We start from the raw sequence: 21,850 nt of genomic DNA, 5'->3' as shown, positions 1-21,850 counted from the left end.
AGCATTATTGGATTACGAGTTATTAATTAATAAACCACATTGCTAGATTGTGTTTTATAAGAAGTATTCTTGGATTGCTATTTATAAGTCGCATTGCTGGTTTGCGATATAGAAGTCGCATCTTCGATTGCGATTTATAAGTTGCGAATACGACTTATAAATTGCTTTCTACCATACTGCATCTCGACTTCAAACAATTTATTTTAACCATGTTAATAATTTCACATTATTAGTAAATAGAGAATTAAAATTGATTTACCAATGAATCACATTGTTCAAATGTGGGTATATGTCGCATTCCTCAAAAGCGATGTATAAATCGCAGTATTCTCAACATATCGATGTATAAGTCGCATTCTCCTAATGCAATTTATAAATCGTTTTTGTATAAGTCACAAGTCTTCAAATGCAATTTATAAGTTGTATTGCTATGCGGTTTATAGTATTGCTTACATAAATCGGTTCTTCAAATGCGCTTATAAGTTTCTGAAATACCACTATTAATTATATTTTCCAATATGCTTATTAGGGGTGCACATAGGTCGGGTTGGTTCGGATTTTACAATTATCAAACCAAACCAATTGTGTCGGGTTATTAAATCTAAAACCAAACCGAACCAATAAAACTCGGGTTTTTTGCTCTCGGTTTTTCTCGAGTTATTCGGGTTTTTTCGGGGGGTTTTCCCGGTAAAATCTCGTAGAATAAAACATATAAATTGTGCTCAAAGTATTTCTTTAGTCCTAGTATATAACTATGTATTTTCCCAGAAAATAATGCAAAATATGCGATATGTCATGGCATTATCCTAAAATATTCAACAATAAAGACAATAAAATTATGTAATATAAATATTGTTAGTTAAAAAGCCATAATAAAAATAAACATAATCAAAAAGTACTAAGTCATGCTAAAATAAATAGATTAACAAGGGAGTATTTAATTACATGACTAAACGCTAAAGAAAAAATAAAAATAGGTTATGCATTTTTATCTAAATTATTACAAAACAAAAAATAGATATTCAATCCATTCCCGTTCGTAGTATTGAATTGATTGTTTTTTGCTAGCATTAATATTGATTTAATTTTGGTTTGGGCTTTTGCTAGCACTATTTAATTTACTAATGTTAATGCCTATAAAACTTATTAGAACATTCAAAGTTCTAAGTCCAACCTTGAAATAATACCTCAAAAGATAAAATATGAAATCTTTTAAGAACTATTTATGAATTACATCACAATAAGTATATTTATATATTAAATATATCTAAAAAATTTATAATGTAATGCCGGGTTGGTTTGGTTTCGGTTTGACTTTCTTTAGTTAAAATCAAACCAAACCAATTATGGTCGGGTTTTTTTTTTCCAACACCAAACCAAATCAAACCAAACTATAGTTAGGTTTTTTTTCTTGATTTGACTCGGATTATCGGGTTAGTGCGGTTTGTCGTTTTCGTTTGTACACCCCTAATGCTTATCTCTTACACTAGTCGTTACCTCAATTAACTTATAATGCATGTACATTTCATATTTGTGTTTACCTATGCTAGTAGAATGTTTTCAGTCAAAATTGCAAATTTTCAATTATTGTTTGGTTCAAAACACATTTTCCAGTTTCATTATTCCCTAAAAATTGAAAAACATACATGTGAGGACAATATGCAAGTCATCATTTTGATCTAAACGAACTCAATTTACGTGAACAGTAAAAATGGAAGTTATGATAAAAAAGCTAGAGGCACCTACAACTATTATCATAGAAATAGAACTTCTGCATATAAGATATACCGAAGAAATTCAAAAATAGCCAGATTTACAGGTGGTCATTCAAAAATGGGCACAATTTCAAAAGTAATTGAAATTTAGCCACTTTTCATGTAAAGATAAATTTGAAAGAAAACATTATTCAAAATCCGAAAAATACTATATTGGAGTTCCAGTATAAGTATACTGGAACTCCAGTATATTATAATGGAGTTCCAGCATAAGTATACAGGAACTCCAGTATATTATAATGGAATTCAACATAAGTATACTGGAACTCCAGCATAATATACTGGAGTTCCAGTATAATATACCGGTCCAACATAATATGCCGGAAGTTCATACACAGGTGCTCCAATCTCCAGTATATTATGCTGGAACTTTTTGCGTGTTGGAGTTCCAACATAATATACTGGAAGTTCATACACATGTACACCGATCTCCAGTATATTATGCTGGACCGGTCCATGTTACAGCAAAATAGTGGTTATTTTTCAATGACTTTACAAACGTTGACTACTAATGAATGATCAATCCGAAAACTGACTAGTTCGTATTATTTTTACAAGATATACTAGTTCGGAGTAGCCCAGGCTAGGCCCCGGCCCAGTAACCATAGCCAAATCACCAAGTCACCAACTTCATAGGGAAAAGGAAAATTTGTTCACAAAAGACATGAATAGTTTTTGCAATGCATGTTTTCTAATATTTGCAATTTTTCAAGCCGGGACCAAATGCCATAATACAATAAATTCTCATGAATAAAATCATTGTTTATTCCATTTCGAACTACCGGTAGATTTTGCCTAAAATTACTGCAAAAAACAATAATTTTACCACCAAAGAGCATATTACTGTCCAAGAAAACTTTCAAAAGTAAATTAAAAGTCTCAATTATCTTCTTTTTTGCCATTGATATTTCATCCGATGCAATTAAGTTTGCATCTCGAATGTTGCTAGAGCAATAAATCTCTTAGACTGAACAATAGCTAATAAGGCACAATATAAAAAAAAATTGCATGTTCCTATAGGATCGTCAACAAAAAAACTCATACTTTATTGGAATATTATGTCTCATGGTTCAGCTTTTGTTGCAGTAATAGTTCTTCCTTAGTAACGGTTATGTTTCTTTCAAAGAATACTTCTCTTGCTTCTTTGGCAGTCATAGAAGCCTTGAAATTTTCAAGGATAAGTTTATAGTCATTATTGTTATATCCCATTATATAAGATGTTATTAAGACAATCTAAGACTTTATATCGAATACCTTTTGTTCGTATGTTGCTGCCACTATTCAAAGTTGTAGTTGTTACGAGCACAAAAGATATTTGTGATGGAAAACGGGTATGAACAGCGGAAGCATATAGCCAGGACTTTTTATGTAATATAGACAACACATAATCACAGATTTTGATTAAACACAAAATAAATACTAATCTCTTGAAGCGTGACCGCAACCACGAAATTAGCCTTCACGTTCAACGAATCACCATCAGTTCCGTAACGTATCAGCAGAACCACCACTGGATTACGATCACCACCCGTTCCGCAGTCTTCAAGCCAATAACTATTATGTCATTTTCATATGTAATTGCATATCCAAACCTAAAAATAGTTGCCATATGAGCTAGCCTAAATATAGTCAAATGAATAAGAACTGTAATATAACAACAAGATATCTTACTTTTCAACTTGTCCGTTCTAATACTGAAAAGTGCTAAACCAAAAATATCAAAACATGAAAATGGAGTAACAAGGGAAAAAAAAAACATGCAAAGATACAGAATTGTACTTACACCTATTGTGCAAGCTAACTGTACATACGTTGCACTATTTAAAAAGTTTTTCTTTTATATATTTACCCTGGAAAAAAATCATAAAATCAATTAAAAAAATCTCTGTGAATTTTATATTGTATGTAAGTGTGATGGCCAAAAGGTCATCTTGTGTTTTAGAACCCAATTTAGGGTTCTGATGCCTTCAAAACCTCATTTTCTTCCTCCTCGATTTGCATGTGCAGTCCGAACGCGTTTCCAGAAAGCCTTTATGTGAAAAATTGATAAATACTAAGTTTTGCCTTCAAAATTGATTTAAGTTGACTTCGGTCAACATTTTGAGTAACCGGATCCGGACCCGTATTTTGACGGTCCCAGAGGGTCCGTAGTAAAATATGGGACTTGGGTGTATGCGCGGGATTGAATTCCGATGTTCCTAGCCCGAGAAATAAATTTTTGAAGAAAATTGTTAAACTAAAAATATAATGTGTTTTAGAAATTGAGTAATGTTTGATCTTGTCGGTATCGGGCCCGTATTTTAATTCTGGAGCTCGATACAGATTTAATATGGTATTTAAGTCATGCCCGTAAAATTTGGTGAGAAACGGAGTTTATATGACGTGATTCAGACCCTCGGTTGTGAAAATAGAAACTTTAAGTGTTCTTGAGAATTTCATTGATTTTGATGCAAAATCCGTAGTTTTAGATGTTATTTTGGCGATTTGATTACTCGAGCAAGTTCGTATGATATTTTTATACTTGCGTGCATATTTGGTTGGGAGACCCGAGGCTCGGGTGAGTTTCGGATAGGCTACGAGATGTTTTGAACTTAGAAAATATGTTGTATTGATGTTGCTGGTATGACTGATACTTTGTGCTTCGCGTTCGCGAAGCAACTCTCGCGAACGCGAAGTGCAAGCTGGGCTAGGGAGGGGCTTCTTCTATGCGAACGCGAGGCCTTGATCGCGAACGCAGAGCACTGAGGGGTTTCTCTTCGCGAATGCGGCCGACCATCGTGAACGCGTAATGTAATGGAGGTGGTTCGGGAAGTCATCGAGTTGCTCTTCGCGAACGCGGTCCCAGGCCCGCGAACGTGATGGTCAGAGGGGACAGACCATCGCGAACGCGAAGGCCCTTCTGGCCGCAATGCATCGCGAACGTGATAGACCTCTCGTGAACGCGAAGAAGGTCTGTCCAGTGTTTTAAAAACAGAAGTCAAAACGGGAATTTGTCATTTTTTCATATTTTCAAAACCAAGGAAGTTTAGAGGCGATTTTGAAGAGACAAGTTCTTCCCCAAAGTATTGGTATATGATTCTAGACCACTTTCTTCAATTACCCATTGCATTTCATCAATTTTCATCCAAAAATTTGGGTTTTCATGGTAGAAATTTGGGATTTGGGTAGAATTACGGCTTTTTGTATAATTGGGATTTAGATCTCGATTTGGGGTCGGATTCCGAAACTAATACATATTTGGGCTCGTGGGTGAATGGGTGAATGGGTTTTGGTCTGAACCTCGAGTTTTGACCAAGCGGGCCCGGGGTCGGTTTTTGACTTTTTGGGAAAAAGTTTGGGAAAATTAAATTTATGCATTGTAGTTGATTTCTTTAGCAATAATTGTTGATATTGAGTTAATTGTGGCTAGATGCGAGTGGATTGGAGGTGGAATCGAGAGGTAAAGCGGTAATTGAGGCTTGATTTTGGCCGTGGAATCGAGGTAAGTATTATGACTAACTTTAGCTTGATGGATTAGGTATTGCTGCCTTACTTACTAATTATTTAGTTGTTGAGTACGACGTATATGTGAGGTGACGAGTATTTATACGTTGTTGTCGGGTCATAGCATGTGAGTGAATCTTATACTTGTGACTATTGTGTTACTTTACACGTACTGTTCATGTTTAAACTGGTTATCCTTCATGTTAAACAAGCCTTATTATATTTTCCTAGTATTGGATATTTGTTAGTATTGACTCAAGATGAGATTTATATTGTGAAGTTAAATGATGAAATGGGGTGGTTGTTTATTGATGATTCACTTGCTGGGTTGTTATTGTTTCTGTCGTTTGGGTGAGGAAGAGTGTAAAACACGAAGGGTGATGCCGTGCAAATATTTTGCGAGTGAGTGATAAAGCACGAAGGGTGATGTTGTGCCATATTCTGTGAGTGTTAATGCACGAAGGGTGATGTCGTGCCGTATTTTTGTATTGATAATGCACGAAGGGTGATGTCGTGCCATGATTATGAGAGAGTTAATGCACGAAAGGTGATGTCGTGCCATTTTTGTTGTTTCTTATAGTAAGGACGAGAGTAAAAGTACGAAGGGTGATGCCGTGCACGTGATTGTTGTGTTATTACTTTCGTTGGTTCAAAGCATGATAGCTACTATGTTTCTGTACTGTACTATTTTCAGGATATTCATAGTCTCCTCAGCATGTTTTCCCCCTTCCCATTATTATCTATTAAATTTCCGTTATTGTTACTTCTCTCGTATATGATTTAACTTCACATGTTTATATTATTTGTCGTGTCCTAGCCTCATCAATACTTCGCCGAGGTTAGGCTCGGCACTTACTAGTACATGAGGTCAATTGTACTGATACTGCACTCTGCACTTTCTGTGCAGATCCCGGTACTGGACCGCACTGATCAAAGTTTGGGTTGTTACCTTCAATCTACAGGAGACCCAAGGTAGATATGTCGGTGTTCGCAGACCCTGGAGTCCCCTTCTTTATATCCTAATTTCCTTGTTTTCTTGTATTTCGAGAACAAATGTATTTATTTTAAACTAGTATTTGTAAAAAATTCTTAGAAGTTCGTGGATTGTGACACCAAATCTTTTGGATAGTCGTGTATTAGTGTTTTAAACTGTTATAAAATTTCCGCACTTCATATTTGTTTAGTTTAAATTATTGTTATTACTGTTTTGGTTAATGATTAAGGCGTTAGAACTGTACCTATTGGCTTGCCTAGCATTCTAAGAGTTAGGCGCCATCACGATCCCGATGGTGAAAAATGCGGATCGTGATAGTAAAAAATTAAGAGACTTCTATACGTTGACTTTACATTTTTCAAAGAGGAACATTTGTATACTTTTTAAACACACTGGCATCAAGATTTGTAAAAATTACTAGTCTCGCGAAGATCTCTAAAAGTCAGATAAAATGTTAATTTACTATACAAATGTTTAATTTAAAATTTAAAAGAAAAAAAGATAAAAATAAAGTAAAGAAGTACATTATGATTAATTTTGGTACTTGGATCTTCCTATTTTGTGATGTTCACGTATTTTTGTAATGATTCGGCCGATCGTTTTAAGAATTAATGCCCTGATCCCCTATTAACTGCATTTCCCGTGTTTGTTTCAGGTATTGTGAGTTGCCGGGAGGATTTATTTGGAGTTTCGGAGAGTTTTGGGACACTTAGTCACTAAATGAGAGTTTAAGTTTTAGCATTTGAACCGTAGTCGGAACATTGTGAAGACGGCCTCGGAATAGAATTTCGTTGGTTCTGTTAGCTCCGGTGGGTGATTTCTAGCTTAAGGGAATATTCGGATTGTGTTTCGGAAGTCCGTAGCTTATTTAGGCTTGAAATGCCGAAAGTTGAATTTTTGAAGTTTCCGGTCCGATAGTGAGATTTTGATATAAGGGTCGGAATGGAGTTCCGAAAGTCGGAGTAGGTCCGTTTTATCTTTTGGGATGTATGTGCAAAGTTTCAGGTCATTCGGACGAGGTTAGATAGACCTTTTTGATCGAAAGCGCAATTCAGAAGTCTTTAGAGTTTTTAGCCTTGAATCCATGGTTAATTCGATATTTCGATATTGTTTTAGGTGTTTTGAGGATTGATATAAGTTTGGATAGTGGTATATGACTTGTTCATGCTTTTGGTTGAGGTCCCGGAGGCCTCGGGTGAGTTTCGGGTGCTTAACGAAAGTTGAATTGGACTTAGGAGAAATTTGATATTGGCTGAACCTGTCATAACCGCACCTGTGTGAGTGGGACCACAAGTGCGGCGCCGCAGAAGCGGGATTTGGCTAGGCTCCAGAAACCACGGGTGCGAGAAAGCGAATGCACCTGCGAGACCGCAGGTGCGGTAAGTGAGTCGCAGGTGGGGAAGTTGGGTTTTAATGAAATGTCGCAGATGCGACTTGAGTTCCGCATAAGTGGGATCGCAGGTGCGGTCCCAGAGTCGCAGATGCGGTTTTACTGTTCAGAAAAGGGGCAGAATGAGGGTTTAGTCTCAAAACTTAGAAAATTGATTTGGGAGCTCGGGATTGGCGATTTTGAGAGACATTTTACCTGGGTGTTTGGGTAAGTAATTCTTACTCGGTTTTGATTAATTTCCACGAATCTATGCTTAAATTCATTATTTAAATTCGAATTTGGGGATGAAAATGTGGAGAAAAAAAGTGGGAAAATTCTTACGCTTAATTTTAGAGTTTTGATCAAGATTTTGATGTCAGATTGGAGTAACTTCTATATATATAAACTTCTGAGAGTGTGAGGATTCCGAATTTGTAAATTTTACCCGATTTTGAGATGTGGGCCCGGGGTATTTTGGTTATTTTTTCTAATTTCGCGTAGCACCTTAGAATTTATTAGTGGAATCAGTTACTTGAAATTATAATTATATTATGCAATTGATTTGAATAGATTTGGGCTATTTGGAGTCAAGTACTCGTGGCAAGAACATGATTTCAGGTTGATTTTTTAGTCGGTTCGAGGTAAGTGGCTTGCCTAACCTTGTGCGGGGGAACTCCCCTTAGGATTTGGTATTGTTGATATTTGAAATACCTTGTATGTGAGGTGATGAGTGTGTACTTGTGCTAATTGTTGAAAATCCTATTTTAATTAAGTAACTATAATTGTGTTTCCTTTCCTGTTTATACTACTTGTAATTTAAGCCTACTGTTAGCTTAGGAAAGCATGTCTAATTGACTTAATTGCTTTATTTGTTTAAACTGCCTTATTTGGATTATGTGCAACATGCTAGGTTAGAAATACCTATTTTACCTTGGTATGAAATTTGAATTGAATTGAGTATTCTTCGTGTTGTTGTCGTGTGTTTACTTTGGGACTACGGGACGGTATCCCGGGAGATCCCCCTGCCCATTTACTTTGGGACTACGGATTTGTATTCCGGTAGATCCCCCTGCATATTTATATTGGAATTACAGGACTGCACCAGTAGATTCTCCCAGTACTGGGTATTTACATTTGAGACTACGGATCGGAATTTTGGTAGATCCCCGCGCACGATGAGTTGGACTACGGAACGACACCTGGGAGATCCACTAGATATTTACATTTTGGGACTATAGGACGGTATCCTAGGAGATCCCCGGTTGTTATCTCTATGTTGAGTTGTATTCCTTTTGTGATTATTTTGTCTCTGTTATAGTTGTTGTCATTCTTATTATCATGTGTTACTTCATATTGTTAGCATTTAATTATATTGTCGTATTCTATGCATTTTACCTCATTTTTCAGCTATAATCAGTAGGGCCCTGACCTTTCTCATCACTACTCGACCGAGGTTAGACCTAGTACTTACTGAGTACCGATGTGGTGTACTCATGCCCTTTCTGCACATGTTTTTCATGTGCAGATCCAGGTACTTCGACTCAGCCCTACTACCTTTGAGGTGAGGCGATTCTCCAGAGACTTCGTGATATATCTATCGCATCCGCAGACTGAGGCGTCCCTTTCCATTCTCTCTTATAGTATTAGCCCTTCTGTATTTACTTTTGTTTAAACATTCTGGAGTTAGACACTTATAGTTATTCAACAACTTGTGATTTCATGAGATTCCGGGTTTTGAAAAGTTGTTCAGTTTGAGAGTTATATTGTATATGTCGAGCAGCATCTTTAAACCTTTACTATGTTAATTCTGCAATTTTTATTTATTTTATCTATTGTTTTCCCTTTTCCCGAAATTGTTAGGCTTACCTAGTCGTAGAGACTAGGTGCCGTCACGATAGTTCACGAAGGGCGAACTGGGGCCGTGACAAGTTGGTATCAGAGCTCTAAGTTCATAGGAGTCATGAATCACAAGCTGGTTTATTAGAGTCTCGCAGATCGGTATGGAGACGTCTGTACTTATCTACGAGAGGCTATGTAACTGTTAGGAAAATTTCACTTCATTTGATTTCCTTATCGTGCGAGATTTTAATATCACAATTCTAAACTTTTGTCTTCTATTCTCTCACAGATGGTGAAGACACATGCTACCAGAGATGATCAGGCACATGCGCCCCCTACTGGAGCCGTTAGAAGTCGGGGACGGGGTAGAGGCCGAGGTCACGCAGGTGGTGCAGCAAGAGCACTTGTGCGAGCTGCTACCAAGGTGCCACCAGTAGTTCCAACCATAGTCCAGGCACCTGATTCGCCTACTGCTACTACTACTACTCCAGCTCTCTAGGAGACTCTTGCACAGTTCATGAGCATGTACCCCAATTTGGCTCAGGCAGGGTTGCTTCTCCTTACTGCAGCTACATCTCAGGCTGGGGGAGGAGCACAAACTCCCGCCGCCCACACTCCTGAGTAGCAAGTGCATGTTGATCAGGTCCCAGAGATTATTCTTGTATAGCCTGTAGCCCTAGATCAGCCCGAGGCCAGGGCAACGACTTCTGAGGATGAGCAATGGAGGCTTGATAGGTTCAAGAAGTATAAGCCTCCTGTATTCAGTGGTCTAGCACCAGATGATGTTCTGGGATTTCTAGATGAGTGCTACCGTATTCTCCGTACCATGGGTATATCAGGATCGAGCGGGTTTCCTTCACTACCTTTCAGCTTCAAGGAGCCGCTATGAGTGGTGGCGTACTTATAAGTTAGACAGTCCAGATGAGGCAACTTCCCTGACTTGGACTCAGTTTTCAGATATGTTCCTGAGAGAGGCAGAGCCTCATGGACGCATGGCGCGCAGAGTTTGAGCATTTGCGCCAGGGTGCCATGAGTGTCTCGGAGTATGCTATCCATTACACTAGCTTGTCTAGACATGGACCAACTTTGGTTTCTACTGTTCGTGAGAGGGTTCGCCGGTTTATTGAGGGGCTTATTCCCAGCATCAGGTCTATCATGGCTCGTGAGTTGGAGATGGATATTTCTTATCAGTAGGTGGTAAGAATTGGTAGAAGAGTGGAGGGTATGCATGATAGGGATAGAGAGGAGAGGAAGGCCAAAAGGTCTCGAGAGTCGGGCCATTATTCTGGTGCCTGTGCTCCAGCTGCAGTTCGTCATGGTAGGGGTTATATGAGTCGCCCCATTCATTTAGCTCTTCCAGCAGCTAGTGGTATTCCAGCTCCTCCTAGGCCTTAGGAGCCTTATTATGCACCTCCAGTATCTAGTACGCCTCCTGCGCGGGGTGCTTTCAGTGGTCAGTCCAGCAGACCTGGCCCGAGCCAATCACAACCGCCACATCCTTCCAGAGCTTGTTTCGAGTGTGATGACACACGCCATATGGTGAGGGATTGCCCCAGACTTAGGAGGGGTGCACCTCCACAGACTTCTTAGCCACAACGTGCCCTGCAGAGTTCTCAGGCTATGGTTACAGCTCCAGTTGCTACCCCACCTGCTTAGCCAACCAGAGGTAGAGGTCGGGAAGGTAGAGGTCGCCCTAGCGGGGAGGCTAGGCTAGATATTATGCCCTTCCTGCCCGTACCGAGGCTGTCACCTCCGATTCTGTCATCACATGTATTGTCCTGGTTTGTCATAGAGATGCATCGGTTTTATTCGATCCAGGCTCCACTTATTCTTATGTGTCTTCTTATTTTGCCCTGCATTTGGGCGTATCTCGCGATTCTTTGAGTTCCCCTGTTTATATTTCTACTCCTGTAGGAGATTCTCTTGTCGTAGACCGCATTTATCGGTTGTGTATGGTTGCTCTTAGTGGTTTTGAGACCAGAGCCGATTTGTTATTGCTCAGTATGATAGATTTTGATATTATCTTGGGCATGGACTGGTTATTGCCCCATTATGCTATTCTTGATTGTCACGCCAAAACCATAACGCTGGCTATGCCAGATGTACCACGAGTATAATGGATGGGTACCTTAGATCATTTTTCTAATAGAGTTATTTCATTCCTTAAGACATAGCGTATGGTTGAGAAGGGTTGTGACGCGTATCTAGCTTATGTGAGAGATGTCAATATTGATACCCCCACAGTTGATTCAGTCCCGTAGTACGTGATTTTTCGAATGTATTTCCAGCTGATCTTCCGGGCATGCCGCCCGATAGAGATATTAATTTTGGCATTGATCTGTTGTCGGGCACTCAGCCCATTTCTATTCCACCATATTGTATGGCCCCTCATGAGTTGAAGGAGGTGAAGGATCAGTTACAGGAATTGCTTGATAATGGTTTTATTCGGCCAAGTGTATCACCTTGGGGTGCTCCTATCTTGTTTGTGAAGAAAAAGGATGGTTCTATGCGTATGTACATTGATTATCGCCAGTTGAACAAAGTTACAGTGAAGAACAGTTATCCTTTGCCCCGTATTGATGATTTGTTTGACCAGCTACAGGGTGCACGAGTGTTTTTTTCAGATTGACTTGCATTTAGGTTACCATCAATTGAAGATTCGGGAGTCAGATATTCCGAAGACTGCTTTCAGGATTCGGTATGGTCATTACGAGTTCCTTGTTATGTCATTTGGGCTGACCAATGCCCCAATAGCCTTCATGCATTTGATGCACAGTGTTTTCTGGCTATATCTTGACTCGTTCATCATTGTCTTTATTGATGATATTTTGGTATACTCCCGAAGTCGGGAAGATCATGAGCAGCACTTAAGGACAGTGCTTCAGACTTTGAGGGAAAAGAATTTATATGCAAAGTTCTCGAAATGTGAGTTTTAGCTGGATTCCGTGGCATTCTTAGGCCACATGGTATCGAGTGAGGGTATTCAGGTAGATCCGAAAAAAGTGGAAGTAGTGCAGAGTTGGCCCAGACCATCCTCGGCTACAGAGATCCGCAATTTTCTTGGCTTGGCGAGTTATTACTGTCGATTTGTTGAGGGATTTTCATCTATTGCAGCACCTATGACCAAGCTGACCTAGAAGGGTGCTCCGTTCCAGTGGACGGAAGAGTGTGAGGCGAGCTTTCAGAAGCTCAAGACAGCTTTGACTACATCCCCAGTTTTGATATTGCCTACAGGCTTGAGGTCTTATACTGTCTATTGTGATGCCTCTAGGATTGGCCTTGGATTGGTATTGATGCAGGACGATAGGGTGATTGCCTACATGTCCAGACAGTTAAAGGTACATGAGAAGAATTATCCTGTCCATTATCTTAAGTTAACTACTATTGTTCATGCCTTGAAGATCTGGCGTCATTATTTGTACGGTGTGCCTTGTGAGATTTATACTGATCATCGGAGTTTGCAACATCTGTTCAAGCAGAAGGACCTTAATTTGCACCATAGGAGGTAGTTAGAGCTGCTAAAGGACTATGATATCACTATTTTGTATCACCCGGGCAAGGCCAATGTGGTGGCCGATGCTTTGAGTCGCCAGGTGGAGAGTTTGGGGAGTTTAGCTTATTTACCAGCAGTGGAGAGGCCCATGGCGATAGATGTTTAGGCCTTAGCCAGCCAGTTTGTGAGATTGGATCTTTCGAAGCCCAATCGGGTTCTAGCTTGCGTGATTTCTCGGTCTTCCTTATTTGATCATATCAGAGAGTGTTAGCTTGATGACCCTCATTTTTTTATCTCAAAGACAAGGTCCTGCATGGCAATGCCATAGTTGTGACTATTGATGATGACGGGGTACTGAGGATGCAGGGTCAGATTTTTGTATCCAGTGTTAATGGGCTTCAGGAGTTGATTCTATAGGAGGTCCATAGTTCGTGGTATTCCATTCATCCGGGTGCCTTGAAGATGTACCAGGATTTGAGGCAGCACTATTGATGGAGGCAGATGAAGAAAGATATAGTTGGGTTTGTAGCTCGGTGCCTCAATTGTCAGCAGATGAAGTACGAGCACCAGAGATCGGGTGGGTTGCTTCAGCAGATAGAGATTCCAGAGTGGAAGTGGGAGCGGATCACCATGGACTTTGTAGTTGGGCTCCCATGAACTTTAAGAAAATTCGATGCCATTTAGGTAATTGTAGATTGGCTGACCAAGTCCGCACACTTCATTCATGTGTGTACTACCTATTCTTCGAAGCGACTGGCGGAGATTTATATCTGGGAGATTGTTCGTCTGCATGGTATTCCAGTTTCCATCATTTCAGATAGAGATACTCAGTTCATATCATGGTTCTGGAGGGCCGTACAGCATGAGTTGCGTACTCGGGTGGAGTTGAGTACAACATTTCACCCTCAGACGGACGGACAATCCGAGCGCACCATTCAGATTATTGAGGATATACTCCGTGCGTGTGTGATTGAGTTTGGAGGGTTTTGGGGTCAGTTCTTGCCATTGGCGGAGTTTGCCTACAACAACAACTATCAGTCCAGCATTCAGATGGCACCGTACGAGGCTTTATATGGTAGGCGATATAGATCCCCGATGGGTTGGTTTGAGCCGGGTAAGGCTAGATTATTGGGCACAGACTTGGTTCAGGATGCTTTGGAGAAAGTTAAGGTGATTCAAGATAGATTTCGTACAGCCCAATCCAGACAGAAGAGTTACGTAGACCGGAAGGTTCGTGATGTTTCCAATATGGTTGGAGAGCGGGTTCTGCTTTGGGTTTCACCTATGAAGGGTGTTATGGGATTTGGGAAGAAAGGAAACTTGAGTCCGAGAATTGGTCCTTTTGAGATATTGCAGCGTGTTGGGGAGGTTGCTTATGAGCCTTCCTTACCTCCCAGTTTGGCAGGAGTTCATCCGGTATTTCATGTTTCGATGCTCCGGAGGTATCACGGTGATCCGTCACACATGTTGGATTTCAGTTCAGTCCAGTTGGGCAAGTATCTATCTTATATTGAGGAGTCGATGGCAATATTGGCAGGCAAGTTCGGAGGCTGAGGTCAAAGAACATTGCATTAGTGAAGGTTCAGTGGCGGGGTCATCCGGTTGGGGAGGCAACCTAGGAGACCGAGCAGGGTATGCGCAACCGTTACCCTCATATTTTCACTACTTCAGTGTCACGACCTCGGTTCGCCCTCCGTGAACCATCGTGACGGCACCTAGTCTCTACGACTAGGTAAGCCTAACAATGCGAAAAATAAACCAATTTACGTCAGACATAATAAAAACGAAATAGTGAAATAAAACAGTTTTTAAAAGTGCCGCTCGGCATACACAATAACAACTCTCAAAATCTGAATACATTTCAAAAAACCCGGAATCTCATGATCACAAGCCTTTGAATGTCTACAAGTATCTAACTCCAGAATATCTAACAAAGGAATGGAAAATAAAGAAGGGCTAATACTAAAAAAGGGGAGTAGAAGGGGACTCTTTGGTCTGCGGATACGACAGATATACCTCGGAGTCTCTACAAGCGCTTTGTCTCAAGCGTGATGAGTCTGAGTGGAGGTACCTGGATCTGCACATGAAAAACATGCACATAAAGGGCATGAGTACACCACAGCAGTACTCAATAAGTACCAAGCCTAACCTCGGTCAGGTAGTGACGAGGAAGGTCAGGGCCCTACTGAGATTTAATGAAATATAAAGTGCGACAGTATAAGATAAAACAGTACAGTTGGAAGATAACAATAAGAATCAATACAGGATAATAAGGATAACTACGACTGAAAAAGAAACAGAAATAATCACCAGGAATACCACTCTTCTTAAGGATAATAACCAGGAATCTCTCAGTATCCCGAGGATCTCTTAGTACCCTCAATACATGCCAGGGATCACTTGGTATCCCGAGGATCTCTTGGTATCCTCAATATATGCTAGGGATCTCTTGGTATCCTCAATATACGTTTTAGGGATCTATCAGTATCCCGCACCTCAACTCAAATCATAAATACGTATAGGGGATCTACCGTGATGCCGTCCTGTAGTCTCAAAGTAAACCACACAGTAACAACACAAAGAATACTCAATTAAGCTAAATTTCGTATGAAGTAAAACAGGTAATTCTAACCTAACATGCTTCACATAATACAATTATCGCAGTTTACATAATAAAGCAATTAAGTAAATTAAACATGCTTTTTCTAAGCTAACAGCAGATTTAAATTTCAAGTAGAGTAAGCAGGAAAGGAAAACACAATTAAAGCTACTTAAGTGAGAACAAGATTTTAAACAATTAGCACAAGTACACACTCGTCACCTCACGTGCAAGGCATTTCAATTACCACAATACCAAATCATAAGGGGAATGTCCCCCACATAAGGTTAGGCAAGCCACTTACCTCGAACCGGCTCAAAAGTCAATTCGAAACCACGTTCTTGCCATGAGTACTCAACTCCAAGTGACCCAAATCTATTCAATTCAATTGCATAATGTAAATAACACTTCAAGTAACTGATTCTACAAATAAATTCTAAGCTAATACGCGAAGTTAAGTAAAATAACCAAAACGCCCCTCGGGCCCACATCTCAGAATCGGGTGAAATTTACATTTTCAGAATCCTCATACTTTCATGAGTCTATACATAACAAGAACACTGAAATCGAAGTTCAATTAACCCCCCAAATACCCATGTTAAGGTCTCTTAATCTCAAGCCCTAATTACTCATTTTCCCTAAAGTTTTCACCACTAATTAGGCCTTTAATCAAATATAAATGAGTTGTGAAGTCAAAAATATTACCTCCAAGTGATTCCCCTTTGGTTGCCCCAAAAATCACCTTCAAAAGCTTCAATCCCGTTCAAAAATGGTGGAAAAATGAAGAAGGGTCGCAGATGGGCTATTTAAATACTGCCCAGATATCCCTTCTTCGCGAACACGATACACAGGCCACGAACGCTATGCAAAGCCTCCTCCTCCTACGCGAACGCGAGAACACCATCGCGAACGCGTATGTATGAAACCTCCCAGCTTCACGAACGCGGGAGAACCATCATGAACGCGAAGCATTAATCCTCCCCAGCCCCAGCTCCTCTTCATGAATGCGAGAACCTACTCGCAAACGCGAAGAAGGAAACCAGAACTAGGCTGCTGCAATTTTTCTGCAATTTCAACAAGTTCCAAAATGCCCGGTTGAGCATCCGAAACACACCCGAGGCCCCCGGGGCCTCAACCAAACATGCCAATCAATCCTAAAACATCATTCAAACTTGTTCCAATCTTCGGAACGCTCAAAACAACATCAAAACACCAATTTAGCATCGGATTCAAGCCTAAGAACTTCAAAAACTCTCAAAATACGCTTTCGATTAAAAAGTCTATCAAACCACATCCAAATGACCTAAAATTTTGCACACACGTCACATTCAACACTACGTAGCTACTTCAACTTCCAGAATTCCATTCCAACCCTCGGATCAAAATCTCACTATCGAACCGGAAACTTCAAAAATTCAACTTTCGGTATTTCAAGCCTAAATTAGCTACGAACCTCCAAAACACCATTCGAACACGCTCCTAAACCCGAAATCACCCAACAGAGCTAACAGAACTATCAAAATTCCATTTCGAGGCCGTCTTCACACTGTTCCAACTACAATCAAATTTCCAAAACATAAGCTCTCATTTAGGGAGTGTCCCAAAGCCCTCCGAAATTCCCAATAATTCCCCCCGGCAACTTACAACAGCAGAAACAAACATGGGGAAAGCAGTTAATAGCGGATCAGGGCATAAATTCTTAAAATGACCGGCCGGGTTGTTACATCCTACCACACTTAAATATCCGTTCGTTCTTGAACGATCATAGAGACATACCTGAAGTAGTAAAAAGATGAGGGTAACGGCTGTGCATATCCTGCTCGGTCTCTCAGGTCGCCTCCTCGACCGGCTGACCCCGCAACTGAACCTTCATTGATGCAATGTTCTTTGACCTCAGCTTTCTAACTTGCTTGTCCAATATTGCCACTGGCTCCTCAACATAAGATAGATCCTTGTCCAACAGGACTGAACTGAAATCCAACACGTGCGACGGATCACCGTGATACCTCTGGAGCATAGAAACATGAAATACCGGATGAACTCCTGCCAAGCTGGGAGGTAAGGCAAGCTCATAAGCAACCTCCCCAACACGCCTCAATATCTCAAAAGGGCCAATAAACCTCGGACTCAACTTCCCCTTCTTCCCAAATCTCATAACACGCTTCATATGCGAAACCCAAAGCAGAACCCGCTTTCCTACCGTATAGGAAATATTACGAACCTTCCGGTCCGTGTAGCTCTTCTGTCTGGACTAGGCTGTACGGAGTCTATCTTGAATCACCTTAACCTTCTCCAAAGCATCCTGAACAAGTTTGTGCCCAATAATCTAGCCTCACCCGGCTCAAACCAACCCACCGGGGATCTACACAGCCTGCCATATAAAGCTTCATACGGTGCCATCTGAATGCTGGACTGATAGTTATTGTTATAGGCAAACTCTGCCAATGGCAAGAACTGATCCCAAGACCCTCCAAACTCAATCACACATGCACTGAGTATATCCTCAAGAATCTAAATAGTGCACTCGGACTGTCCGTCCGTCTGAGGGTGAAATATTGTACTCAACTCCACCCGAGTACCCAACTCGTGATGAACGGCCCTCCAGAATTGTGATGTGAACTGAGTACCCCTATCGGAAATGATGGAAACTGGAATACCATGCATACGAACAATCTCCCGGATATAAATCTCCACCAACCGCTCTGAAGAATAAGTAGTACACACAAGAATAAAGTGCACGGACTTGGTCAGCCGATCCACAATCACCCAAATAGCATCGAACTTTCTCAAAGTCCATGGAAGCCCAACTACAAAGTCCATGGTGATCCGCTCCCACTTCCACTCTGCGATCTCTATCTACTGAAGCAACCCACCCGGTCTTTAGTGCTCATACTTCACCTGCTAATAGTTGAGGCACCGAGCTACAAATCCAACTATATCTTTCTTCATCCGCCTCCACTAGTAGTGCTATCTCAAATCCTGATACATCTTCGCGGCACTTGGATGAATGGAATACCACAAACTATGGGCCTCCTCTAGAATCAACTCCCGAACCCCATCAACATTGGGTACACAAATCCGACCCTGCATCCTCAATACCCTGTCATCACTAATGGTCACATCTCTGGCATCACCATGCTGAACCTTGTCCTTGAGGACAAGCAAATGAGGGTCACCATACTGATGCTCCCTGGTATGATCAAATAAGGAAGACCGAGAAACCACGCAAGCTAGAACTCGACTTGGCTCCGAAATATCCAATCTCACAAACTGGATAGCTAAGGCCTGAACATCCATCGCCATAGGCCTCTCCGATGCTGGTAAATAAGCCAAACTCCCCAAACTCTCCGCCCGGCGACTGAAGGCATCAACCACCACATTGGCCTTGCCCGGGTGATATAAAATAGTGATATCATAGTCCTTCAATAACTCTAACCATCTCCTATGGCGTAAATTTAGATCCTTTTGCTTGAACCCCATACAAATAATGATGCTAGATCTTTAGGGCGTGAACAATGGCAACTAACTCAAGGTCATGGACATGATAATTCTTATTGTGAACCTTCAACTGTCTGGATGCGTAGTCAATCACCCTACTATCCTGCATCAAAATGCTCCAAGGCCAATCCTCAAGGCATCACAATAGACAGTGTAAGACCCCGAACCTGTAGGCAATATCAAAATTGGGGCTGTAGTCAAAGCTGTCTTGAGCTTCTGAAAGCTCACCTCACACTCTTCTGTCCACTGGAACGAAGCACCCTTCTGGGCCAGTCTGGCCATAGGGGCTGCAATTGATGAAAACCCCTCCACAAAACGACGATAATAACCTGCCAAGCCAAGAAAACTATGGATCTCTGTAGCTGAGGATGGTCTGGGCCAACTCTGTATTACCTCTACTTTCTTCGGATCCACCTGAATACCCTCACTCGACACCACGTGGCCTAAGAATGCCATGGATTTCAACCAAAACTCATATTTCAAGAACTTAGCATATAACTTCTTTTCTCTCAAGGTCTGAAGCACTGTCCTCAGGTGATGCTCATGATCTTCCCGACTCCGGGAATACACCAAAATATCATCAATAAAGACAATGACGAATGAGTCAAGATACAGCTGGAACACACTGTGCATCAAATGCATAAAGGCTGTTGGGGCATTGGTCAGCCCAAATGACATAACAAGGAACTCGTAATGACCATATCAAGTCCTGAAAGCAGTCTTCGGGATATCTGACTCCCGAATCTTCAACTAATGGTAACCTGAGCGCAAGTAAATCTTAGAAAACACTCGTGCGCCCTGAAACTAGTCAAACAGATCATCAAATACGAGGTAGAGGATAACGGTTCTTCACTGTAACTTTGTTCAACTGGCGATAATCAATACACATACGCATAGAACCATCATTTTTCTTCACAAACAAAATAGGAGCACCCCAAAGTGATACACTAGGCCTAATAAAACCCTTATCAAGCAATTCCTGTAACTGATCCTTCAACTCCTTCAACTCAGTAGGAGCCATACAACACAGAGGAATAAAAATGGGCTGAGTACCCGGCAACAGATCAATGCCAAAAACAATATCTCTATCAGGCAGCATGCCTGGATGATCATCTGGAAATACATTGGGAAAATCCCGTACTACTGGGACTGAATCAACTGAAGGGGTATCAATACTGACATCTCTCACATAAGCTAAATACGTGTCGTAGCCCTTATCAACCATTCACTGAGCCTTAAGGAAAGAAATAACTCTACTAGGAGTGTGATCTAAAGTACCTGTCCACTCAACACGCGGTACACCTGGCATAGCCAGTGTCACAGTTTTGGCGTGCCAATCAAGAATAGCATAATGGGGCGACAACCGGTCCATGCCCAAGATAATATCCAAATCTACCATGCTGAGTAACAATAAATTGGCTCTGGTCTCAAACCACTAAGAGCAACCAAACACGACTAATAAATACAGTCCACAACAAGAGAATCTCCTACAGGAGTAGAAACATAAATAGGGTAACTCAAGGAATCCCAAGGTATACCCAAATGTGGAGAAAAATAAGAAGACACATAGGAGTAAGTGGAGCCTGGATTGAATAGAACCGATGCATCTTTGTGCAAACCAGTATAATACTTGTGATGACAGAATCAGAGGCAACAGTCTTGGTATGGGTAGGAAGGGCATAGTATCGGGCATGGCCTCCCCCTCTAGGGAGACCTCTACCTCCCCGACCTCCACCTCTAGTTGGCTGAGCATGTGGGTAGGAACTGGAGCTGTAACCATAGCCTGAGAACTCTACGGGGCACGCTGTGGCTGAGAAGTCTGTGGAGGCCCACTCCTCCCAAGTCTAGGGCAATCCCTTACCACATGGTGCGTATCACCACACTCAAAACAAGCTTTGCGAGGACGTGGAGGTTGTGACTAGCTCGGGCCAGGTCTGCTGGACTGACCTCTGAAAGCACCCCGCTAAGGAGGCCGCTAGATACTGGAGGTGCATAATAAGGCTCCTGAGGTCTATGAGGAGCTAGAATACCACTGGCTGCTGGAACAGCTGATTGAACAGAACGACTCATATAACCCCTACCATAACGACCTGCAGCTGGGGCACGAGCACTAGAATAATGGCCCGACTCTCGAGACCTCTTGGACTCCCTCACCTCTCTCTCCCTAGCATGCATACCCTCAATCCTCCTAGCAATGCTCACCACCTGCTGATAAGAAATATCCATCTCCAACTCACGAGCTATGCTAGGCCTGATGCTGGGAATAAGCCCCTCAATAAATCGGTGAACTCTCTCATGAATAGTAGAAACCAAGGCTGGGGCATGTCTACCAAAACTGGTGTAACAGACAGCATACTCCGAGACAGTCATAGCACCCTGGCGCAAATACTCAAACTCTGTGCGTCATACGTCCCTCAGTCTCTGAGGAACAAACTCCCTCAGGAACATATCTGAAAACTGAGTCCAAGTCAGTAAAGCTACCTCATCCGGACTGTCTAACTCATAGGTGCGCCACCACTCTTAGGCGGCTCCTCAAAGCTGGAAGGCAGTGAAATACACCCCATTCGATCCTGATACACCCATAGTGCGGAGGATAAGGTGACACACCTCTAAAAATCCCAGGCATCATCTGAAGCTAACACACTAAATATAGGAGGGTCATACTTCTTGAACCTCTCAAGCCTCCATTGCTCATCCTCTGAAACCGATGCCCTGTCCTTGGGCTAACTTGGGGCTGCTGGTGGTACAGGAATAACCTCTGGAACCTGATCCACGTGCACTCACTGCTTAGGAGTTCGGG

The sequence above is a fragment of the Nicotiana sylvestris genome, chromosome 1, assembly GCF_000393655.2.
Source record: "Nicotiana sylvestris chromosome 1, ASM39365v2, whole genome shotgun sequence".
Classification (NCBI taxonomy): domain Eukaryota; kingdom Viridiplantae; phylum Streptophyta; class Magnoliopsida; order Solanales; family Solanaceae; genus Nicotiana; species Nicotiana sylvestris.
Note: the sequence above shows the minus strand (reverse complement) of the source record.